General features: G+C 41.6%; 1 protein-coding gene across 5 annotated transcripts in view; it reads left to right on the top strand.

Annotated features, from left to right (window-relative positions):
• The first annotated feature begins 613 nt into the window (after positions 1-613).
• FNDC3A (fibronectin type III domain containing 3A) overlaps positions 614-26877 on the top strand; it is a 171185-nt gene continuing 144921 nt past the window's right edge. Inside the window, exons 1-2 of one of the 5 annotated variants that reach the window (XM_069970013.1) lie at positions 614-807; positions 8042-8260. The gene's annotated coding sequence lies outside the window, so the exon portion shown is untranslated. Of the gene's footprint in view, positions 808-8041; positions 8261-24891; positions 24982-26028; positions 26115-26877 lie in introns of those variants that run through there. The other 4 variants (XM_069970012.1, XM_069970016.1, XM_069970015.1 and 1 more) reach the window with 4 other exon arrangements.

Consider the following 26877-nt stretch of genomic DNA (forward strand, 5'->3'; position numbering starts at 1 on the left):
AGCCATTAAGTGCAATGGAGGTCACGACCAAACATTGCTGAGTTGGGGTGTGCTGCACCACGGATAAAGCAAAGTATATGTGGTTGTGCCGTAACCCACAAGTGGCCATGACCGGGACTCGACACATAAAATCAATCTGCAATATTTTAGTTGGGTGACTCCTAGGCCATTTGCTGTCACAGGTCACCATGTAGCACCAGCCTTATGTCGGCTCAGTCACTCAGTACTTCTTGAGATACCATAGTTTTAGTATATTAGTATAACAAACCCAGTGACTGGAAGGTGAGTGCTATGGGGAGGGGGTCACACACCGTCCCGGTATATGGAGGCGGCTCCTCCGAGAACTCAGCACACCCCACACAGTCACGAGAACTGCGCTCTGGTCTCCTAGCAACTGAAACTCCTGTCAAAAGGTCACTAGGCTGAAAAGGAGGCGGGGAAAGGCTTGGCCACGCCCGGTCTATATTGTGCAGGCCTGAGCCAGTACGCAGCGTCAGGGGGAACCTCTGCGTCTTGCGCAGTGACGTCACGGGATCTCCTAGAAGCTGGGAAGTGCGCTGTGTTGTCCCTGGGTCTGTGCGCCTGATCTCCGGGGAGCAGCAGCAGCAGCAGCAGCAGCAGCAGCAGTAGTCTCCGCCTCCTCCTCCTCTCTCCTGCCCGTCTCCTCATGACCCGCAGTGAATGTGTGCGACACAATACTCGGTGACGGAGCCCGGCTGCCTGGAGCCTTCCCGGGGGGACAGTGATGGAGCTGCCGGAGAGCTGTGAGTAGGGCGCAGGAGTGAAGGCAGCGCGCACGGTACAGCGGTGAGTGACACTTGTGGCTGCACTTGTTGCTGTCTTGTATCTCTGCGCTGACAGCTTCTTACTCCTCCATTCTGCACTCATGCTGTGCTGCAAGGGAAGCGTACAGTGTGGTATTATACTGGTGTACAGTGTGGTATTATACTGGTGTACAGTGTTATACTGGTGTACAGTGTGGTGTTATACTGGTGTACAGTGTGGTGTTATACTGGTGTACAGTGTGGTATTATACTGGTGTACAGTGTGGTATTATACTGGTGTACAGTGTGGTATTATACTGGTGTACAGTGTGGTGTTATACTGGTGTACAGTGTGGTATTATACTGGTGTACAGTGTTATACTGGTGTACAGTGTGGTATTATACTGGTGTACAGTGTGGTATTATACTGGCGTACAGTGTGGTATTATACTGGTGTACAGTGTGGTGTTATACTGGCGTACAGTGTGGTATTATACTGGTGTACAGTGTGGTGTTATACTGGTGTACAGTGTGGTATTATACTGGTGTACAGTGTGGTATTATACTGGTGTACAGTGTGGTATTATACTGGTGTACAGTGTGGTGTTATACTGGTGTACAATGTTATACTGGTGTACAGTGTGGTATTATACTGGTGTACAGTGTGGTGTTATACTGGTGTACAGTGTGGTATTATACTGGTGTACAGTGTGGTGTTATACTGGTGTACAGTGTGGTATTATACTGGTGTACAGTGTGGTATTATACTGGTGTACAGTGTGGTATTATACTGGCGTACAGTGTTATACTGGTGTACAGTGTGGTATTATACTGGTGTACAGTGTGGTGTTATACTGGTGTACAGTGTGGTGTTATACTGGTGTACAGTGTGGTATTATACTGGTGTACAGTGTGGTATTATACTGGTGTACAGTGTTATACTGGTGTACAGTGTGGTATTATACTGGTGTACAGTGTGGTGTTATACTGGCGTACAATGTGGTATTATACTGGTGTACAGTGTTATACTGGCATACAGTGTGGTATTATACTGGTGTACAGTATGTTATTATACTGGTGTACAGTATGTTATTATACTGGTGTACAGTATGTTATTATACTGGTGTACAGTATGTTATTATACTGGTGTACAGTGTTATACTGGTGTACAGTATGTTATTATACTGGTGTACAGTGTTATACTGGCGTACAGTGTGGTATTATACTGGTGTACAGTGTTATACTGGCGTACAGTGTGGTATTATACTGGTGTACAGTGTTATACTGGCGTACAGTGTGGTATTATACTGGTGTACAGTGTTATACTGGCGTACAGTGTGGTATTATACTGGTGTACAGTGTGGTATTATACTGGCGTACAGTGTGGTATTATACTGCTGTACAGTATGTTATTATACTGGTGTACAGTGTTATACTGGCGTACAGTGTGGTATTATACTGGCGTACAGTGTGGTATTATACTGGTGTACAGTGTTATACTGGTGTACAGTGTGGTATTATACTGGTGTACAGTATGTTATTATACTGGTGTACAGTGTTATACTGGTGTACAATGTGGTATTATACTGGTGTACAGTGTTATACTGGCGTACAGTGTGGTATTATACTGGTGTACAGTGTTATACTGGCGTACAGTGTGGTATTATACTGGTGTACAGTGTGGTATTATACTGGTGTACAGTGTGGTATTATACTGGTGTACAGTATGTTATTATACTGGTGTACAGTGTTATACTGGCGTACAGTGTGGTATTATACTGGTGTACAGTGTGGTATTATACTGGTGTACAGTGTTATACTGGTGTACAGTATGTTATTATACTGGTGTACAGTGTTATACTGGCGTACAGTGTTGTATTATACTGGTGTACAGTGTTATACTGGTGTACAGTGTGGTATTATACTGGTGTACAGTGTGGTATTATACTGGCGTACAGTGTGGTATTATACTGGTGTACAGTGTGGTGTTATACTGGCGTACAGTGTGGTATTATACTGGTGTACAGTGTGGTGTTATACTGGTGTACAGTGTGGTATTATACTGGTGTACAGTGTGGTATTATACTGGTGTACAGTGTGGTATTATACTGGTGTACAGTGTGGTATTATACTGGTGTACAGTGTGGTGTTATACTGGTGTACAATGTTATACTGGTGTACAGTGTGGTATTATACTGGTGTACAGTGTGGTGTTATACTGGTGTACAGTGTGGTATTATACTGGTGTACAGTGTGGTGTTATACTGGTGTACAGTGTGGTATTATACTGGTGTACAGTGTGGTATTATACTGGTGTACAGTGTGGTATTATACTGGAGTACAGTGTTATACTGGTGTACAGTGTGGTATTATACTGGTGTACAGTGTGGTGTTATACTGGTGTACAGTGTGGTGTTATACTGGTGTACAGTGTGGTATTATACTGGTGTACAGTGTGGTATTATACTGGTGTACAGTGTTATACTGGTGTACAGTGTGGTATTATACTGGTGTACAGTGTGGTGTTATACTGGCGTACAATGTGGTATTATACTGGTGTACAGTGTTATACTGGCATACAGTGTGGTATTATACTGGTGTACAGTATGTTATTATACTGGTGTACAGTATGTTATTATACTGGTGTACAGTATGTTATTATACTGGTGTACAGTATGTTATTATACTGGTGTACAGTGTTATACTGGTGTACAGTATGTTATTATACTGGTGTACAGTGTTATACTGGCGTACAGTGTGGTATTATACTGGTGTACAGTGTTATACTGGCGTACAGTGTGGTATTATACTGGTGTACAGTGTTATACTGGCGTACAGTGTGGTATTATACTGGTGTACAGTGTTATACTGGCGTACAGTGTGGTATTATACTGGTGTACAGTGTGGTATTATACTGGCGTACAGTGTGGTATTATACTGCTGTACAGTATGTTATTATACTGGTGTACAGTGTTATACTGGCGTACAGTGTGGTATTATACTGGCGTACAGTGTGGTATTATACTGGTGTACAGTGTTATACTGGTGTACAGTGTGGTATTATACTGGTGTACAGTATGTTATTATACTGGTGTACAGTGTTATACTGGTGTACAATGTGGTATTATACTGGTGTACAGTGTTATACTGGCGTACAGTGTGGTATTATACTGGTGTACAGTGTTATACTGGCGTACAGTGTGGTATTATACTGGTGTACAGTGTGGTATTATACTGGTGTACAGTGTGGTATTATACTGGTGTACAGTATGTTATTATACTGGTGTACAGTGTTATACTGGCGTACAGTGTGGTATTATACTGGCGTACAGTGTGGTATTATACTGGTGTACAGTGTTATACTGGTGTACAGTATGTTATTATACTGGTGTACAGTGTTATACTGGCGTACAGTGTTGTATTATACTGGTGTACAGTGTTATACTGGTGTACAGTGTTGTGTTATACTGGTGTACAGTGTTATACTGGTGTACAGTGTTGTGTTATACTGGTGTACAGTGTTGTGTTATACTGGTGTACAGTGTTGTGTTATACTGGTGTACAGTGTGGTATTATACTGGCGTACAGTGTGGTATTATACTGGTGTACAGTATGTTATACTGGTGTACAGTATGTTATACTGGTGTACAGTGTGGTATTATACTGGTGTACAGTGTGGTATTATACTGGTGTACAGTGTTATACTGGTGTACAGTGTTATACTGGTGTACAGTGTGGTGTTATACTGGTGTACAGTGTGGTGTTATACTGGTGTACAGTGTGGTGTTATACTGGTGTACAGTGTGGTGTTATACTCGTGTACAGTGTGGTATTATACTCGTGTACAGTGTGGTATTATACTGGTGTACAGTATGTTATTATACTGGTGTACAGTGTTATACTGGTGTACAGTGTGGTATTATACTGGTGTACAGTGTGGTATTATACTGGTGTACAGTGTGGTATTATACTGGTGTACAGTGTGGTATTATACTGGTGTACAGTGTTATACTGGTGTACAGTGTGGTATTATACTGGTGTGTGGTATTATACTGGTGTACAGTGTGGTGTTATACTGGTGTACAGTGTGGTGTTATACTGGTGTACAGTGTGGTGTTATACTGGTGTATAGTGTGCTGTTATACTGGTGTACAGTGTGGTGTTATACTGGTGTACAGTGTGGTGTTATACTGGTGTACAGTGTGGTGTTATACTGGTGTACAGTGTGGTGTTATACTGGTGTACAGTGTGGTGGTATACTGGTGTACAGTGTGGTGTTATACTGGTGTATAGTGTGCTGTTATACTGGTGTACAGTGTGTTATTTATACTGGTGTACAGTGTGTTATATTGGTTTACAGTGTTATCATACTGGGGTACAGTGTTATTTTGGATTACAGTGTTATACTGGTATACAGTGTATTATACTGGTGCACAGTGTGTTACACTGGTGTAGCAGTGTACAGTGTGTTGTTATACTGGTGTACAGTGTTATACTGGTGTAGCAGTGGACTGTGTGTTTTTATACTGGTGTACAGTGTGTTGTTATTGTACCAGCATACAGTGTGCTATAGTGTTGTACTGGTGTAGCAGCATACAGTGTGTTGTACTATTGTACTGGTGTAGCAACATACAGTGTGTTATATTTTGGTACTATTGTACTGGTGTAGCCGCATGCAGTGTGTTGTACTATTGTACTGGTGTAGCAACATACAGTGTGTTATAGTTTGGTACTGGTGTAGCAGCATACAGTGTGTTGTACTAGTGTAGCAGTACTAGTGTAGCAGCATACAGTGTGTTATAATGTTGTACTATTGTACTGGTGTAGCAGCATACAGTGTGTTGTACTATGGTACTGGTGTAGCAGCATACAGTGTGTTATAATGTAGTACTATTGTACTGGTGTAGCCGCATGCAGTGTGTTATAGTGTAGTACTATTGTACTGGTGTAGCCGCATGCAGTGTGTTGTACGATTGTACTGGTGTAGCAGCATACAGTGTGTTAGGGCCCTATTCCACCGGACGTTTAACGTTTGCATAATCGTTAACGATTAACGATCTCAAGCGACCGCTATTGCGAAAGACCTGAAAACGTTCGCTCATTTCCTTGGAACGATAATCGTTACATGTGATCGTATTTGCGATAGTTTGTTCTTCGCGATTTCTTCGCTATTGCGTTCGTATCTACTGCGAATGACCGAACGACGTCTTATTCAATGCGAACGATTGGCGAACGTTTTGCGAACGAGCAACGATAGAAATAGGTCCAGGTCTTATAAAGCGATCAACGATTTCTTGTTCGGTCGTTAATCGTTTACTGCATTTCAACCGAACGATTATCATTTAGATTTGAACGATCTGAACGATAATCGTCCGGTGGAATAGGGCCCTTAGTGTAGTACTATTGTATTGGTGTAGCAGCATGCAGTGTGTTAGTGTTGTACTATGGTACTGGTGTAGCAGCATACAGTGTGTTATAGTGTTGTACTATTGTACTAGTGTAGCAGCATACAGTGTGTTGTACTATTGTACTAGTGTAGCAGCATACAGTGTGTAGTACTATTTAACTGGTGTAGCAGCATATAGTGTGTTGTACTATTGTACTGGTGTAGCAGCATACAGTGTGTTGTACTATGGTACTGGTGTAGCAACATACAGTGTGTTATAGTGTTGTACTGGTGTAGCAGCATACAGTGTGTTGTATGGTACTGGTGTAGCAGCATACAGTGTGTTATAGTGTTGTACTATTGTACTGGTGTAGCAGCATACAGTGTGTTGTACTATTGTACTAGTGTAGCAGCATACAGTGTGTTAGTGTAGTACTATTGAACTGGTGTAGCAGCATATAGTGTGTTGTACTATTGTACTGGTGTAGCAGCATACAGTGTGTTGTACTATGGTACTGGTGTAGCAACATACAGTGTGTTATAGTGTTGTACTGGTGTAGCAGCATACAGTGTGTTATAATGTTGTACTATTGTACTGGTGTAGCAGCATACAGTGTGTTGTACTATGGTACTGGTGTAGCAGCATACAGTGTGTTATAGTGTTGTACTATTGTACTGGTGTAACCGCATGCAGTGTGTTGTACGATTGTACTGGTGTAGCAGCATAAAGTGTGTTAGGGCCCTATTCCACCGGACGCTTATTGTTTGCATAAACATTAACGATCTCAAACGACCGCTATTGCGAAAGACCTGAAAACGTTCACTCATTTCCATGGAACGATAATCGTTACATATGATCGTATTTGCGATAGTTTGTTCTTCGCTATTGCATTCGTATCTACTGTGAATGACCGAACGACGTCTTATTCAATGTGAACGATTGGCGAACGTTTTGTGAACGAGCAACGATAAAAAAAGGTCCAGGTCTTATAAAGCGATCAACGATTATCGTTTAGATTCGAACCATTTAACGATAATCTGAACGATAATCGTCCGGTGGAATAGGGCCCTTAGTGTAGTACTATTGTACTGGTGTAGCAGCATACAGTGTGTTGTACTATTGTACTAGTGTAGCAGCATACAGTGTGTTATAGTGTAGTACTATTGTACTGGTGTAGCAGCATACAGTGTGTTATAGTGCAGTACTATTGTACTGGTGTAGCAGCATACAGTGTGTTAGTGTAGTACTATTGTACTGGTGTAGCAGCATACAGTGTGTTAGTGTAGTAATATTGAACTGGTGTAGCAGCATATAGTGTGTTGTACTATTGTACTGGTGTAGCAGCATACAGTGTGTTATAGTGTTGTACTAGTGTAACAGCACACAGTGTATTCCTACATCAGGGCAGCAATGTACGTAGTTGTTGTGTTGGTGGCACTGGCGCTTGTGGTGTGCTGTCACTCAGGTGCAGTGTCACACAGTGTATTGCTATGGCAGTATACAGTGTATTGTACTGATATATCACATCATGTATAATTGTGCTCAGTGCTATTCTTGTACTATCCAGGGCAGTCAGTGCTGTCAGTTCCTCTCTTACACCTGGGGTGGAGACGTGTTTGATCTGTCAGCAGTTCGGAGTGAAGTTCACTGTCATTTGTGTATGAAGAAGAAGAACACCCCCACCCCCAGTTATCACATATTACAACCTGTTGTTGTACAATAAGGAAACAATGGGGTGGATACAAAATGAAAGAATATTTGCTATGTAAACAGCTAGATCAGTAGAAAACATTTGTTTTTTTTCGTGTTCTTTTATCTTTATTCTTTTGGTCATAGTGATATTTTTATTTTCCATGCTGCCATTTTTGCACCTGTAATCCCCATAAGCAGATGCCTACCTGTACATGCTGAGAGAGTGACGGCTTGTTGTCAGTCACTGAGAAGGTTTACCAAGTGACAACCAACCTGACACTGATCCTGCTGGTGCTTTTACAAAAGAAATGACAGCTGCAATGGAAGTATATGTGTGAGAAGAAATCCAGCAAATGGCTCCACCTCTGTAGCTGTAAAGGCAAAGAGAGTCTCCTATGATGACTGACACAAAGGCAGGTTAGTAGCAGTGAGAAAATATTCGATACAATTGGTGTCAGAAAGGTATATAGATTTGTAATTTACTTCATTTTAAAAATCTCCAGTCTCCCAGTACTTATCAGCTGCTGTATGTCCTGCAGGAAGTGGTGTATTCTTTCCAGTCTGACACAGTGCTCTCTGCTGCCACCTTTGTCCATGTCAGGAACTGCTCAGTGCAGGAACAAATAAACATAGAATAAACATAGTGTCCTGTTCTGGACACTTCCTGACATGGACAGAGGTGGCAGCAGATAGCATTGTGTCAGACTGGAAAGAATACACCACTTCCTGCAGGACATACAGCAGCTGATAAGTTCTGGAAGACTGATCAGCTGCTGTATGTCCTGCAGGAAGTGGTGTATTCTTTCCAGTCTGACACAATGCTATCTGCTGCCACCTCTGTCCATGTCAGGAAGTGTCCAGAACAGGACACTATGAGGGAGATTTATCAAACATGGTGTAAAGGGAAACTGGCTCAGTTGCCCCTAGCAACCAATCAGATTCCACTTATCATTTCACACAGACTCTTTGGAAAATGTAAGGTGGAATCTGATTGGTTGCTAGGGGCAACTGAGCCAGTTTCCCTTTACACCATGTTTGATAAATCTCCCTCTATGTTTATTCTATGTTTATTTGTTCCTGCACTGAGCAGTTCCTGACATGGACAAAGGTGGCAGCAGAGAGCACTGTGTCAGACTGGAAAGAATACACCACTTCCTGCTGGACATACACTAGCTGATAAGTACTGAAAGACTGGAAAATTTTATATAGAAGTAAATTACAAATCTGTATCACTTTCGGACACTAGCTGAAAAGGGAAAAAAGTCACTGGAATACCCCTTTAAATAAACAAATTGGTGATAAATCTGTCAATCAGGCAGCCAAGGAAGTGCTACAATCTGGTGGAGACATCCTGGTAAAGCCGTGCTGTGTATGGGCTACCATTATCTTGTTGGGAAATGTCAGTAGAAAGCTGCCATGAACGGTAGCACGTGGCCGCAGGATGTCCTGTGCATATCACTGAGCTCTTTGTGTCCCTCGTATTACTATTAGGGGTGACAGGCTGTGGTGTGTGACCGGTTGTTGGCTCCTCAGATCAACACACCAGCAGGGGGCAGTGTGTCACTCCACAGCACAGGCAGGGTAAGATAAGAAATGGTTCTATTCTCTGGCAGTCCAGGTTTCTTGTTTAAAATTCCACTTTAAACTAAGGGTACTATTACACGGTGCGCTTTAGAGGAGCAAGCGAGCGCCGATCTGTCAGGTCAGCAGTCGCATGCTCCTCATTTGCTGCTCGCTGCTGGGTAAAAGCCGGAGTGGGGCACAGGGAGGCTGCCCGGCTGATTGCTTGATCGTCCGGGCAGCCCATAGGACATAACGGCGGTCTGCTGCCACCGATCCTATTACACGGAGCGACGGCAGCATATGGCTGCTATTGTGATAGTTGATCTTTCAGCATGTTGACAGACAACGATGAGCTGACATCATGCATGTTGGCTGATTGTTGTCTTCTAGTACACAAGATGATTATCGGCCGATAATCGTTTCATGTAATAGAGCCTTAAAGAAAATTTTTATTAAAGTATTATATTGCCCCCCAAAAGTTATACAAATCACCAATATACACTTGCTACAGGAAATGCACATAAAGTGCTTTTTTCCCTGCACTTATTACTGCATCAAGGCTTCACTTCCTGGATAACATGGTGATGTCACTTCCTGGATAACATGGTGATGTCACGACCCGACTCCCAGAGCTGTGCAGGCTGTGGCTGCTGGAGAGGATGATGGCAGAGGGATGCTCAGTGTCCCTCAGTGTCCCCCTGCCATCATCATCTCCAGCAGCCACAGCCCGCATAGTTCTGGGAATCTGGTTGTGACATCACCATGTTATCCAGGAAGTGACCTCACCATTTTATCCAGGAAGTGAAGCCTTGATGCAGTAGTAAGTGCAGGGAAAAAAAACACTTTATAAGCATTTCCCATAATAGGTGTATATTGGTGATTTGTATAACTTTTGGGGGGCAATACAATACTTTAATAAACATTTCCGCCAGACTTCACCTTTTAAAGAGGATGTACCACCAGGTACACCCTCTTTAAGCTAAACCCACGGATCAAATGGCGCCGTCACGGGGAAGCTGGTGCCGCCCCCAGTGGGAGGGATTTCTCTTCACTGTATGACGCGGCTCCCGTTAGCTGTGGGAGTTGCTTGTGCTTGTTGTTGGATGAAATGATTCTTTCTGCTCGTGGTCTGTCTGACCCCTCTGGAGCCTGTTCGCCATGTTTTTATCCCCTCAAGTAACCACTGCTCCCGCAACATCTTGGTCAGAACAACCTACAGGGTGGACAGTTTATTGAAATGACCGTCCTGTTTTTTCTCAATCCAGTGATGCCCCCCACTTAAAAACTGAGTGTATTTTACAGACAGTCAACGAGCTCTCACAAAGAGGTACACAACACAGAAGTAGCCTCTGGGAGCCTTTTTATAGAACTACAGGGAAAGCAGTTTACACCCTCTTGTGGCAGGACCCAGTTTCCTGTTATATTATTAGCCTGAGACATAACCTAATGCTGCGCTTTGAAGCAGTAAGACATTGCATTGTATCCGGCATGAGAATTCACAGTATTTGTTTGGCTCCGTTCACACAGAGCAAAACTGGCGGAATCCCGCCAGCCTCAGTGTCATAATGACAATGGTAGGATCGCGTCCCTCCTCTCTCTGCATCTCTCCACACTGAAGAATTGACTTGTCCATTCTTCGGCGCGGAGAGAGGAGATACACGAGTCTCCCATAGACTGTCATTATGACAAGGAAGCTGGCGGGATTTGACAGTTTTGCTCCGTGTGAACGGAGCCTTTCTGGTTACACGTTTAGGGATTCGGTGGGATTTCTTGAGCTCTTTTCCCTGGGTTGTAAGGGCCTCCTGTCTTTCCTCTTCTGACGTTCTTTGTGTCAGTTTTCCCATCTTATTTAGACTGGGAGGGTAGGATCCTTCGTATGATTACCAAGGAGTCATTCCTAGAGGAGGCAGTCAGACATGGGAAGTAACTTGTTTTATTGTATTTTCAGGCATATAAAATATTCCTTGTGTGTGATTATTTTCCCTTCATTAAGCAGCTGTTTGGCTGATTTTGGAGCCTTGCAGTCTGTATATCCAGAATTACTGTATCTTCCTGGGTAAAGTGAACATAGATGAGAAAATGGAAAAAAAATTGCACAAATCTACACACCTTGAAGAAAGAACTCTTAATAATGCTCCTCATGGTTGGACCACTTCCTGAGGACTGCTCTTATGACCCACGGATCGGGCAGCATGAAAGGGATGACAGGTTCCCTTTAAGTTTAGTGCATACCCAGGGAATGCTATTGTGCAAGTTCTGCGTGTCAACCACAATGTGAACAGATCCCCACCCCATTCATCCTAGTAGAGTCAGCTTGTTCTTACATCAGAATAGGACAGTTCCACAAACGTAATCTACTTTGCACTTGAATGGAAATGTTCCAGTGACGTATATTGTAAAGTAGTTCTATGAAATCGAAATTATCTGTGAGTTTTACATGGGACTGCTGGTCTCTTAGCTGAATACAACTCTATAGATGTAACTAGCAGCGACTTGGGACTTTCTAGGGGGGAGATTTTTCTTCTGTAGTTTACGGTGGAACATTCACAATCCGTATCCTTGGCCTTTGGGCTTCTTATGTCATATTGACTTCCTAGGATTATCCTTACAGATCTCTAGATGTATCCTTGTAGTGATAAAACCCTGAGCACACAGCTGTATTGCAGTATCACACAGTGTGCATTAGCATGTAATACAGCCAGGTCTGAATGGGAGCTAAGATATAGAACTCCTATATTGTATGTTGAAAATCTTTAAGTTGAGAAAATGTTAGTACAACTATGAGAAAGAAGCTTGTGTAGCCTGTGATTCATATTCCCACATATTCTCCTGTGTTCAGTAACTGTACAGAAAGCCGGCAACATAAACGTATAATATTAGTGTCCCAGGTTCACACAGTGTATTTTGCATCTAGTTTAGCACGTATTACTTACTCTCAATTTGCGTTCCATCAATTTCAATAGACAAATACGCACTAGTGTTTACACGGTGCATTGTTAGTGTTTTTATGCATATGAGAAAAGGCAATGGCCAGTTTGTGTGCATTGTATGTGCACAACGCATGAAATACGTCTAATACACAAAATAGGTGCTATAATATGCTTTGCATATTATTCCCGTATTCTTTTGCCAAATGATGGCCGTCCAAAAAGGTGGCCATGAAATGGCCAAAAAAATGTTGTGAGAACATAGCCTAAAAATGCTTACAAAAAAAAAATTGCACAGATTTGAGGATGTGTTTCTGTCTTGTAATACACTTTATGGTGTGTGAATGTGGCCAAAGGGCTGTTCTAATCTTGTTTATGGACTGTTACCAGAACAAGTTTACAATTAAAATTCATAAACTAATTTTAGTCAAATGTCCGTCTGTATTTTATACCATCTTCTCTCCATCCATCCATTCATTCTCACTTTGATATGAATCTATATAATATCTTTTTTTTTTATGCGAACATCGGAGGGGATCCGGATGCTGAGACAACCCCCAACCCCCCCCCCCCCCTCTTTCCTGGATCACTAGAATAAAAAGGTAGCAGCACTCCTTGTTTCTGCTCATCTTTCTTTTGAATGTCTATGAGACTTTCACTCAGGGTGGATAAAGATCAATGATTTTTTTAAAAAAATCAAAAAAATCGGATTTTTTTTGATTTAAATCGGATTTTTTTGATTTAAATCGGATTTTTTTCAATAAACTGCTTTTTGAGGAAAATATTTTACCATCCAAAGGTTCTTCCATCATGAGATAAAGCTGAGTTGTTTAACTCAGTAGAATAAAGGCTGTATATGTTCTCAAATGTTACAACATGAACAGAGTTGAGAAAAAGACCTTAATCCTATTGTTCTACAAACCTATGAATACAGAATCATCCCCTTCAGTACCAAGTCCAAGAAGTTAGACAATATGTTTCTAATTGTTTGGACTATTTTTTTTTTTTTTTGTTTAGCCAAATTAGTTAACATGGATGTTTGTTTAAGCAAATAACGTATGCTGTAATGTTGTTATTGTTTCAGTTGAATAAATCCATTTAAATTGTTATTAAGTTCAGGATTATTTTTCTCCTTCCTAAGTACAACAGAACAGTGGTGTCCAAATATGAATGATTAACCCATTAAACTGGGGAGAAAAAAGTAATATAAAAAGTGATTCTAAAAATCTTCATCTACTTGCATGTTAAAGTAGCAAGAACTAGTTTAGGTAGAAACTTTGATTTAAATCACTGATTTAAATCAAGCCTTCCGGACTAGTGATTTAAATCGTGATTTAAATCGTGATTTAAATCAGTTTGATTTAAAACAAATCCACCCTGCTTTCACTTGATCCATACTCTCAGATCGCAGCTTTTTTAAAGCGAATATACCACCGGTACATTGCTTTTTTGATATTTAAATGGATAGAGCATGTTTGCATGTCAGTAATGCCAAATGTATGGGAGTCCACTTGATCGTCTGACAGTAATGGTCACTATACCATGGGTCTCCAAACTGCGGCCCTCCAGCTGTTGCAAAACTACATTTCCCATCATGCCTGTACAGCAAAATCCAAAGCTTTAGCTGTCCAGGCATCATGGGAGTTGTAGTTTCGCAACAGCTGGAGGGCCGCAGTTTGGAGACCCAAATAGGTAATTCAAACCTTCCACAGGACCAGTCTACTATCAAATGTGTATGGCGGCCTCATGACTGACATAACATCAGGGAAGAGAACGATCTGACATGCTGAATTTTAGAATAAAAAATGTACATGTAATACGTTCATGTGCAACCAATGAACAGTCAAAGGTTAACTTGTTTAATTTGTTTTTTTATTTTCTAGAAAACCTCTACAAAGGAAAAATGTTTGAAGTACAATAAAAAAGATATAAAACTTTTTTTTTAGGGTAGCGGATTTTCAGCTACAGATCCGCAGCAGATTTGACTAATCATCAAATCTGCTCCAGATCCGCAGCAGATTTGTAAGTGCGGATTTGATGCTGTGTTTATTCATTTAGTCAAATTCCGCTGCGATGGGGTGTGTGTGAAGCTACCCTAAATTATATTGTCTCATTGTCTAGATAGATCACACGCTGAAACTAGTGCTCCTTTCCTGTTGGAGGCGCTGTTGCTGTAGCTTTTTATATCCTATGATGTATGATACAGACTTCTTGTAGCTGACTGATTCACTTATACAGTTTATAGGCTGGGTTCACACTACATATATTTCAGTCAGTATTGTGGTCCTCATATTGCAACCAAAACCAGGAGTGGATTAAAAACACAGAAAGGATCTGTTCACACAATGTTGAAATTGAGTGGATGGCCGCCATTTAATGGCAAATATTGGCGGTTATTTTAACAGCAAATTTTTATTATTTTACATATATGGTGGCCAACCACTCAATTTCACCATTGTGTGGACAGAGCCTTTCTGTGTTTTTAATCCACTCCTGGTTTTGGTTGCAATATGAGGACCACAATACTGACTGAAATATACGTAGTGTGAACCCAGCCTATATGTAATTTTATGTCGTAGGGAAACGTGAGGCTACATTGTTCCACCCTGTAGATTATCACATAACTGTCTGCTGAGATAGGCATCGCTGTTGCTCTTTATCATATCGATGGTGACATTTTCTTCTTTAAGAAGAACTGCCAAAAACTGCCATATAAGAGAATTTTTTCTAGTAGCATAGTACTGACGTTTCAGGCTCGCCTGTCGCTGCTTCCCTCTGGCTTCACGGTGCTTCGTGCTCTGATCTCTGATGATTCAGCCTTGTCATAGGAATTTATTACCAAACTCTATTTTACATGATGGTCTTAGCTGAAGATATGTTTGAACTTCATTTATTAAGAGGTGTTTTTCCGTAATTCAAACAGTTTTTCTGGTCTTAATTGTAGTAAATTGTGTTAAACCGCTGGAGGCAATGCACTGCCCTGTAAACCCTTCCAATTTTGTGTATAAGCGGTGTTATCTGCACAGTAGTTGCACATTTTTGTGCATCAGAAAACTAACATATAGGGGGAGATTTATCAAACATGGTGTAAAGTGAAACTGGCTCTGATCAATACATCTGATCTTCACAAATGTGGAAACTAATAAAAAGTCGAGATCATGGCGCAAAAAATGATGCCCCAGACAGCCCTGTACGTGATAAAATAAAAGCGTTATACGAGTCACAATAGGGTCACTGTAATCATACCTATTTGCAAAAAAGTCTTACTGTTAAGGCCCTATTACACGAAACAATTATCGGCCATATGTGGCCGAAAATCGCCCCATGTAATAGAAGGAAACGATCAGCCAACACGGACGATGTTGACGATCGTTGCAGTCATTTGTCTTTCAACAATCTGCTGCCGTGGGTCAGTGGACTAGTGGTCACCCAAAGGGGGGATTTATGAAGACCAGCGTACGAGTATGCTGGTCTTATATTAGGCCCCGCCCCCTTTCCCCAGGCAGGATTCACTAAGAGGTGCACGCCCGGCGTACTAAATCTACACCTGCGGGAAATCATGATAAATGAGGCGTGGGAGGCCACGCCTCCTCCCCGCCTTGTCACGCCCCCCCATGCTCCCCCAGCCCGCCCATTGGGCGAGTGGGGCATACGCCAGGGAGAAGGGGCGAATCTGCACCTTCTCCCTGGCATACATTTCATAAATGTCCCCCAAAATATGTGGAATTGCATTTTTTATCCCAGCTTCACCCCATAAAAAGAATATTTTGTCATTTAATTTATGGTACAGTGAAAGATGCCATTACAAAGTACACCTTTTCCTGAAAAAAAACAAGCCCTCACATGAGTTATAGCTGTTTGAAGGTGAGGAGGAAAAAACAAAAACGCAAAACTGAAAATTGGCGCAGTCCTGAAGAGGTTAACGCTTATTTTGATTGTTTTGTATAGATGTTATATTTAAAAAATGGATAGATTATTTGAAAATCTAAATTTTTTAAAACGTGACTTATCTGAAAAATTTACATGTGATACCCCAGCAGCACCAGAGCGCTAGATGTGCATAGGGCCTTAAGCCATTGGCTTCAGGGGACATGAATAAGTGCACACTATGGGGGACATTTATCAAGACTGGCCTACAAGTACGCCAATCTTATATAAAGCCCCGCCCCCTTTTGCCCAGATGGTTTTACTTAGATGCAAGCTCCTCCTAGTAAAGCCGACTGGCCATGCTTCTGGAGCAGGCATTGCAAAATAAATCTACACCTGGAGCAGGTGTAAATAATGATAAATGTGGCGCGAGAGGAGGTCACGTCTCCTCCTTGCCTTTCCGTACCACCCTACCCGCTTATCAGGCAAACAGAGGATTTTGCGCATATTCTTAAATTCTCTCCCCCCCCCCCCCCCCCTTTGGCTTTAACCCCTTAAGGTCGGGGCCCATTTTCGTTTTTGCGTTTTCGGTTTTTCCTCCTTGTTTAAAAGGCCATAGCACTTGCATTTTTCCACCTAGAAACCCACATGAGCCCTTATTTTTTGCATCACTAATTGTACTTTGCAATGACAGGCTGAATTTTTGCATTTGGTACACTACGAAACCAGAAAAAAATTCAAAGTGTGGTGAAATTGAAAAAAAACAAACGCATTTCTTTTATTTGGGGGAACTGTGTTTTAACGCCATTTGCCCTGGGGTAAAACTGACTTGTTATGCATGTTCCTCAAGTCGTTACGATTAAAACGATATATAACATGTATAACTTATATTGTATCTGATGGCCTATAAAAAATTCAAACCATTGTTAACAAATATACGTTCCTTAAAGCGTAATTGTCATTTCAGGGTCATTTTTCTGAAAACATTAAATATCAATAGTACAAGCGATTTTAAGGAACTCTGTAATAGGTTTTATGTACTAAAAGAGTTTCCTTCTGTAGTGAAAAAGCAATCTCCCAGCCTCCCCCCTCACATCAAATGAAGCAGGATTTCTCTCTCCATTATGTGGCTATGGAGAGGGGAGGGGCTGTTAGGAGTGACTGAGCACCGGAGGATTTCTGCAAAGCACAACACCCTGCAATCTTCTCTCAGTAAGTGCATAGATCACTGACCTTTCTGATACCTGAATCCTGCGTTTTAGGTGCCCAGAGAGTCTACAAACAGCTGACCTTCATGTCACCTCTTTCTGCTACCTCATCTCCCCCAGCCCCTCCCCCCGTCATAGGCTTACAATGGAGAGAGCAGAGCCCGTCTTCACTGGCTTCTCTGTAATGAAGACGTGTTTGCCTGATAATGCACAGATAAGAAGTCAGGGGGGGGGGAGGCTGGGAGATTGCTTCTTGAGTACAGAAGGAGGCTTTTTTGGCTGATGAAACCTATTACAGAGTTTCTTAAAATCGCTTATACTACTGATTTCTGCAATAAAAAAAAATATGACAGTTACGCTTTAAAATCGCTCCATTCCCAGGCTTATAGCGCTTTTATTCTTGGGTCTATGGGGCTGTGTCAGGTGTCATTTTTTGCGCCATGATGTGTTCTTTCTATCGGTACCTTGATTGCGCATATACGACTTTTTGATCGCTTTTTTATTACATTTTTTTTCTGGATTTGATGCGACCAAAAATGCGCAATTTTGCACTTTGTTTTTTTTTTGCACTGATGCCGTTTACCGTGTGAGATCAGGAATGTGATTAATTAATAGTTCGGGAGATTACGCACGCAGCGATACCAAACATGTTTATTTATTTGTTTACTTTTATTTAAAACCTGCGAAAAGGGGGGTGATTCAGACTTTTATTAGGGGAGGGGGCTTTTTACTATAAACAACACTTTTTTTTTTTACACATATACTAGAAGCCCCCCTTGGGGACTTCTAGTATATATACTTTGATCTCTCATTGAGATCTTTGCTGTATAGATATACAGCAAAGATCAATGAGATAGGCACTCGTTTACTTCCGGCTGCTACAGCAGCCAAAAAAGCCAAAAAAGCACCCGGGACCGCGGCGCTTCAAAGCGGGGTCGCCGCGCAGCCCTGCTTTGAAGTGCTAATGAGGACATATGACGTACAGGTACGTCATATGTCCTTAAGAGGTTAAAGAAGTCCAGCTAAAATTTTTATTAAAGTATTGTATTGCCCCCCAAAAGTAATACAAATCACCAATATACACTTATTAAGGGAAATGTTTATAAAGTGCTTTTTTTCCCTGCACTTACTACTGCATGAAGGCTTCACTTCCTGGATAACATGGTGATGTCACGACCCGACTCCCAGAACTGTGCAGGCTTTGCCTGCTGGAGAGGATGATGGCAGGGGGACACTGAGGGACACAGGGCACTGGAGGGACACTGAGCATCCCCCTGCCATCATCCTCTCCAGCAGCCACAGCCCACACAGCTCTGGGAGTCGGGTCGTGACATCACCATTTTATCCAGGAAGTGAAGCCTTGATGCAGTAGTAAGTGCAGGGGAAAAAAGCACTTTATAAGCATTTCCCGTAATAAGTGTATATTGGTGATTTGTATAACTTTTGGGGGGCAATACAATACTGTAATAAAAAGTTTCACATTTGCTACTTTTATTTAATTTCTTGCCATTCAGGACTAAAATCTTGTATGGAAAACATATTTATGGTTTGACCTTGGTCGTCAGTCACCTATTGGCCGGCTTCCTATTGGAGCTCTCCATGTAGTCAGACAAACAGCTCCATGTTTGCTCAGCTTAGAACATTTGTTGTTTGCTTTTCCGTTTCCCGTTCGCCCACTCGTAGCTTCACAAGTGGTCAGTGTAGATGTAACCTTGTACTTGTCACACAAGATCTCACCTATGCACCTGCATCTGACATGTCATATTTGGCAGCAACCAGATATATGGAAGCCAAAGTGTCACTGCAGCTTGACTTCTAGGAAGTACATCACCCAATGATACTGGATGTCAAAGCCAAGGTTTTGGTCAGTACAGTGCACACTAGTGGGATTGCAGGAAGAGAACCTGTCAAATCTCCTGATATCAGTACAGTGTTTGCAATTTATTTATTTATTTTGAATAACCATAGTTACACATTGTAACGTTCCTTTGTTACACTTGAAAATTTATCGAGAATTTACAACTGGGTGTTACCATTGAAACTGTCAATAAGTGTTGACCGTATCAGATTGACTCTTGATAAACGGAAAAAAACGCACAGTTGTCGAGGGATTCCGAGGGACAGCTTAATGGAAAGATGCTCCAGGAATATTATTTTATGGGAAGTGCAAGTTAGTTATAGGTGTTCTCGGGCATCAGATATAAAAATAAACATGCTGTAGAATCATATAGCATTGCTTACCTGTCTGCTTCGGTTCTGAAACCTCTAAAAATTCCTTTATTTTGAAGTTTTAGTTCTGTATTTTGTAGTTGTATTTCCTGAGTATTAAAAGTCCCAGAATGCAATAAAGAGCACCGTGTCAGACTGGAAAGAATACCTCACTTCCTGCAGGACGTACAGCAGCTGATAAGTACTGGAAGACTTGAGATTTTTAAGTGGAACTAATTTACACATCTATATAACTTTCTGACATCGGTGGATACTTTGACATTTTATTTTTTGCACACATGTTTTTCTAAGGAGACAAACACCTAGGCTGAGAAATACAGGAGGGTATGACTTTGTATCCTGTATTGCTATAATTTCCACATCTGTCTCCTTGCCATTTGTTTTATTACAAGCCTTTCATTTAACTGCAGGCACTTTGAGAGTACAGGGGCTGCTTGGCATGTTTTATTATCCAGCCAAAGAAAATGACATGTGGGTAATCATAGTGCCCACATCAACAGAACTGTGCTATAAACATGGCCTTGTGACAGGCTGGACCTACCTAGGTGGCTATACCAATCCGGCGTAATAAAATACAGCTGGCACAGGTATGTAGATTACATAGAGTAAATAAGTGTTTTCCGCCCTGTCTGGAGCTACAAATCTGCAGGAAATGGTAGTCCTATCCATCACAGGACTGAGCGTTCATGCCTCCACAGAAATACACAAAAAGGTTAAATTCTATTAATCTGAAAATATTTAAATATGAAAAAAACTGTTCAAAAATTTACCTGATTGTTGGGCTTATGTGGAGAACCTGGGTGGGCTGCAGTAAAAGTCCTGTTCCATGGAGCAACAGCAGCAGACCGTTGCTATATAAGTCGTTTGTCTTTCAACATGTTGAAAGACAAACGACTTCAACGATCAGCCGACATGAACCATGTTGGCTGATCGTTGCCTCCTATTCCACGGGATGGTTAACGGCCGATATCAGCCAATAATGGTTCCGTGGAATAGGGCCGTAAGTAACTGTGTAACGTGGATCTCTGGGACCTTCCATTCAGGTGAAAACCAGTGCATCAGTAACCCTCCTCCCATAGTAGTCAACAAGACAGATGAGGACCCTAGAGTGTTGGTGGTGGGACAGGGAGTTTACTGACTGAGTAGTATACTTATTTATTTTTTATTTTTAATCTCCAGATGCACCCATTGACGCATACCCTAAATGTGTGGACCAGCCCTGTCCTAGATAAATACACAGAGCCACTAAACTGCAAAATATTTCTTCTCCTCCTTTAAATAATTTATATGAAATATCAGTAATTTACTGTAAAGTGAGTGCTAGTTGCTAGGTTACCTTCCACGTTCCTATGTTTTGCAACATCTCAGTTACTGAGTTACCCATCATTTCATTCTGCCGTCTCTACATTGTAACTGATATATTCTGTAACCAGAGTTCATCAACTAACGTTACTTAAAGAAACACTCCCAACAAATATTATCTTTTGTGGCCCCTTCAGCTCCCTCTGTAGTGTACATTGCTAAATATTTAGGTTTTTTTTACTGCTACCTTTATGAGTCATTTATCAGCTCAGTTCTAAAATACAGGAACCGCGCTCCTACGCACTGAAACGTGTAGTGTGCTTGTGTGCTCTCTCCATTCCTTCAAGTGAGTGCATCCACTTGCTTCTCCATAGAGTGAATAAAGTGACTTTAGCTGCACACTTAGGGGGACATTTATGAAGACTGGCGTACACCTCTTATTAGAACCGGCGGGACCTGCGTTTGTTGCAGGAATTGTGCCAAAATCAGGAGCAGGTGCAGGAGGATGCCACGCCTCTTCCTGTCTTGTCGTCTCACCCCTTCTCGCCCATTAGTCGAGCAGGGGATACAGCTGGTGTACGCCAGGGGCACATTTTGGTAAATGTCTCCCGTAAAATACTGCAAATTTCAGTGAGTCTGTCAATCACTTGATCCAGGTCAGGACCTTGAAAGGGGTTACACAGTTTTAGAAAAAAACACAGCTACTCTGCATAAAGAGCACCACCCTTGTCCTCAGGTTGTGTGTGGTATTACAGTTCAGCTTCGTTTACTTTAATGGAACCAAAGTGCATAACCCACACCCAACCTATGGACAGGAGAGGTGGGAGAAGTTACCCTGATTTTAAAAACCTGGTTAACTCCTTTAGCTGACCTGGGAACCAGTTCACATAACTGAAAAGGGTTGGCCACTTTATAGTAAAATAGTTTAATGCACAGTATTAGTAAGTGTACTCATTGTAAATACTGACAGCAGCTCCCTGTGTACCTCATAGAACTTTAATCAGGCTCCCCTCTTTCAGGCTGAGCTGCCCTGCTCTGTGGTGAGTCTGTCCATAAGATGGCCGACATGGAGGAGCATGTGACCATGCTCCGTCCCCTGTGTCCTCCATAGGCATATACAGGCTCAGTGGTGGAGCCTGAAAACTCTGTCAAAAGTTTTTAAGTGACATGTACTCTTTAAGTCCAGCTTATAGATCTGTTTTCCCAAGTGACAGCATTCCTATTCACCCATAAAGACCGGACCTTCCAACACCCAGCCCAGTCCCCACTATCAAATGGAAAGTTGTGCAGGATGACTTAGGTGTCTTGTAAAAGCATCTTACCAGTGAATAGTGGTGTTGCAGAAAGCTGCAACAAAAACATTTCTTAAAAAAAAAAATTGACATGCAGCTTTTCTCAGTAATGTAAATGACAGCATACCGCGCAAACACACAGTGCCACACACATACAGTAAGGTAACTGTGCACCTTGTGTCCTCAGAGAGGCTCAGCATCAAGTTCCAGCTTCTCTGACGTCTTTTGGGTGTTGCAGGAATGTCTTATTTTTGTTTCTTCTCTTTACTAGCAGAACTGTATTTGCCCGTGGAGAGACTTGGCGCATATGTTGTTTACAGCTTCATCGCTGACCTGCATTTTTCATCTCCAACAAGTACGGTAGTGAATAACGTGACGTTTCTTAATAGTTTTATTTTTAACTTCTTATATGCACTAAATAAATTAAAAAAGGCAATTGGTAGTTTTTGTTTTCGAATTTTTGATGATAAAAAGGTTGTTTAGCCCATATAGACAGGGACTGCCTTTCCCAAGACTGGATAGGCACTAACAAGCCATTCATGGCTCCATGGAATACTTTATTTACAGCTGGGGATTTGAGACACTTGACGTCCAAGCTTCAATGTAAAAGGAACTCTTACATCAATTCTATTTGTCACATTTTAACAAGCAATATGTGACTATTTTATGTCATTAAAAGGAAATATGTCTAGATAGTTATCATGATATAACTTCACGCCATATAAATGACTTCCTGCTCTGGACAGTTCTTGACATGGACAGAGGTAGTAGCCGAGAGCACTGTGTCAGACTGGAAAAGACATACCACTTCCTGCAGGGCATACAGCAGCTCATAAGTACGGAACATCAATGGCTGATTACCATCCATTTAGACTAAATGATTTGTCTGTCATGGGGACCACAAATGAGCACCGATTAGGGAGATTGGTGCTCGTTGGCTGTGCCTTTTACACAGCATAACAAATTAAGTTGCCAGGCTGCACAAAAGATCCATGTGTTGTTCGTGCAGCCCTATAAATTGACATATATGTGCTGTCCGTTTCCAGATCACAAGCAGTGTGTACTGTATACTTACTATCAGCACTGCTTTTTTTCCAGTCTCTCCAGTCTTCCGGCCGCAAGATGTATCTTTATGTCCCGCCTTCTCCGGCACTGCTTGTGATCTGATCTCTCCAGTCCTCTGACCGCAGGCTGTATCTCCAAGCCCCGCCTCCTACGGCATTTTGTTTTTTATTCTTTTTGTGTATTTCATATAAGCAGGGCTAGACGATTTAAAATTTTTGTTTGGTTATCTCGAAGAGGGAGGCAGAGAGAGTACATATAACTGCAAAATCAGACTACAGATAAAGTTTGTTTGTAGTCTGTCACCATAGAGACATTAGAGTGTGAAAGCAATAAATACTTTGCAAATTGTACTGACTCGTAAAGCTTACATAAAAAAAGTCAAAAGTTTGACAGTGATTGTGAACTTTACTCCATGCCACAAACAATCAAAATGTCCACACATGTGATTAGTCAGACGTGCACATTTGCATCGATCAGATCATACCTGAATCCTACTTCTCTCTGCTGTGCAATGACACTGGCACCACAATGCCATAGGGATGGGGAAGGCGTATTGATCTACAGGCTTTGAAAGGTTCTGTATGAGCAGAAATAAGTGAAAATGGAGCAGGATCATTATGGAAGGGGTCACATCATAAAAGCAGCTCTGGTAAACCGCAAACTACTGCTGATAACAAGGTAAGATGAGAGGGGATTACATTTAGGAGGCAGCTCTGTGTGCATAGCAAAAACATAGAGTGGAGTGCTCACAGCAGTGACAGCCTGGTCAGCCAATCACTGCTGCGCTTTCTCATCACAGAGGTGCTATGAAAAATCAGAGTAGATGTAGATGTGTGTGGGTTTTTTCTTATGTCACCCCTAAAAAAAAAACAAAAAAAAAAACTATATATATATAATTTTTTTTTATCTGAAAAAACTTTTTAATTCACTTACAGAAGTCACTCAGTCTTCTCTGTGTATCTTTGACTTGCTCAGTACTAGTCTCAGAGATACATACAAGACAGTGACTACTGGGGGGATAAAAGAAAAAAACAATTGTAATGTTCCTTTAAGATGTGTCATGTAATTTAGTAATGCTAATAGGTCATCTCGGTGATGGCGATGCGTTCCTGAAGTTCCATCTCCCACCAGTGATCAGAAAGAACACACTTCAATGCTTTTTCATTGTAATCAATGAGTTCTGGAAATCTACAGGTGAGACAAGATACTAAAGAGAAACCCCTTTTATGGTGTACCTTGTATGTTCTCTGCCCTTTTTAAAATAAAAATAAAAAATCCCATGAATGAGTTGGGTGAATGATGGAGGAAACCAGCGGAGCTTTCTGTTCTACCTGTATAGTGGCTCCAGCCAAGACAAACATCTTACATCCTGTTTCTCCAGGATTCAATCATTGAACTTTAATCTTTAAATGTCAGATTGGCTGCCTCTCTGGTTTATTTGTCTTCTCCCCTGCCTATTCTGATGGCCAGCAATAAAAGACCTGCTGGGATATCAGGAAGGAAGTAAAATACCATCCACCTCCCTGTTATCATGACAATATCACAACTCTGTAATGAGCTGCTGACAGGATTCTTTGTTCTGTTCCATGTTCTCACACCATTAAAACCACTTCATGGAGTTTATAACACATCTGTTGCCTATGATGGTGGTTGTAGTGTAGCGAAGCTAACAGATGGTCCGCACAGTAAGTAACATACATGCCACTATCTATTTTACATTTTTTATTTATATTTTTCCTTGTTAACTTGTTTGTAAGATTTGAAACCAGTTTACAAATAACGATGTTGTTTGTTTTCTATCAGTCATAATGATTTTTAGCAAGTGTAAATGCAAGAAACGATCAATGGTAGAAGCATTGTGTATCACTGAGCAAAGCTGATCAATCAGACATAAACACTATCATTATGGTATCTTTGCCGCATGTCCTGCAATTACATGTACAGTAGGGATCCCGCTGTGCTGGAACGTGCATGTGACAGTGCCGCACATCTACACTCATTGTACCTGCTGACACCTTTTGTTAGAGATTTGAAAAACTGATTTTTGTAAATGATCTTTACCGGGGCTCTGTATGTGTGCACAACGTTAACGGTGTGTTTACACTGAGGAATTATCTGATAGATTTTTTTTTTTTTCAAGCTAAAGCCAGGAACAGACTATAAACAGAGAACAGGTCATGGAGGAAAGACTGAGATTTCTCCTCTTTTCAAATCCATTCCTGGCTTTGAATTCAAAAATAAAATAATCTGTCTAGAGCCGTTAGAACCCAGAAAAAGTGGACATTTTCCCGCTGATCATTGACACTTTCATATGGGCCTATTATCATCCAAATTACCATTTCTAACAACTGTTGCCGATAATTGGACCATGTAAAGGATCCCTGAAGGTGCAGCAGGATGAACCACTGCGATAAATCTGGACTTTTTTTGTTTTAATTGAATTTTTAGACTGTCTACTCTATGCTCGCAACGTCGCACACAAAGGTGCACATGATAAATCTCCACCACTGTGTACACATTGGAATATCCTATAGAAATCCTGAAAGAGATGTTATATGGGCTGCAGCTTTGGCAGTATTGTCCTTTTAATTCACGGAAGAGCACACGCAGTGATCCGTAGAATGGGTGTTATGAAATGTGGAGCTGAACTGATCTCCGTTTCCCTTTCTCTTCCTGCCTGGCAGTCTGTCAGCAAGACAAACACCAGCTGAGTGCTTTATACCGAGCATTGAGATAAAGCGCTGCACAAGCTCTGGGCTTACCTCTACCATATGGATCTCTCTTTATAGCTGGAGCACATGGCTGGAGCACTTTTCAGGTTTGGGGGTCACTTTTATGTGCCGAACTTCTGTATGTAAATCCGGTAATTAGTAGGAAGGTTTGGGGGGAGGCTGTAAAGGCTAGGACATGGGGTAAGTGGGCTACAGCTATTAATGGGCTGGCTTCAAATTTCGAAAGAGTTTAGGAGATGGAATCTATTGGTTATCCCTCTACTTCTTCCTTAGAATGATTCGCATGTACCGCGAGTGACTATATAATATAATGTGTGTTTATATGAGATATCAGTCTGACATATGGAATGACACGCTATGTGCTAATCTGCAGTTGTTATAATATACAGCTGGATGTCTGCCGGCAGCAAGGCCACATGTACCTGTGCTAAATTAGCATTATCCTTTGCCTATTGTAAATGTGACATGTATTTTACAAGAGGGTGCACAGGTGGTATAGACCTGTTATCATTCAAGGGGGCAAATTTATGAACAATTAGGAAGAAATTTCCTATATATATAACCATAAAGGTGTCAGGCACCAAGAAGTTAGCAGCAGATCCCTTAAAGGGGATGTCTGGGATTTAAGCAGGGTCTTGCCTTGGCCGCTGAGTGGGCCTGAAAGGCCATATCCCAGGTCCCCACTCAGACCCAGAAGTGCCTTGGGGACTGGAGTTGCTGGATATCGTCATCAATACTGGAGTGGGCTAGGTGAGGGCATTTTACTACTTCCATCCTCCCCCTCTCTGGCCAAAAATCACCCCAGCCCAGAGTTCTTCTTTAAGGGCTACTACTTAATTATGTATGAGT

This window comes from Dendropsophus ebraccatus, chromosome 5 (assembly GCF_027789765.1).
Source record: "Dendropsophus ebraccatus isolate aDenEbr1 chromosome 5, aDenEbr1.pat, whole genome shotgun sequence".
Classification (NCBI taxonomy): domain Eukaryota; kingdom Metazoa; phylum Chordata; class Amphibia; order Anura; family Hylidae; genus Dendropsophus; species Dendropsophus ebraccatus.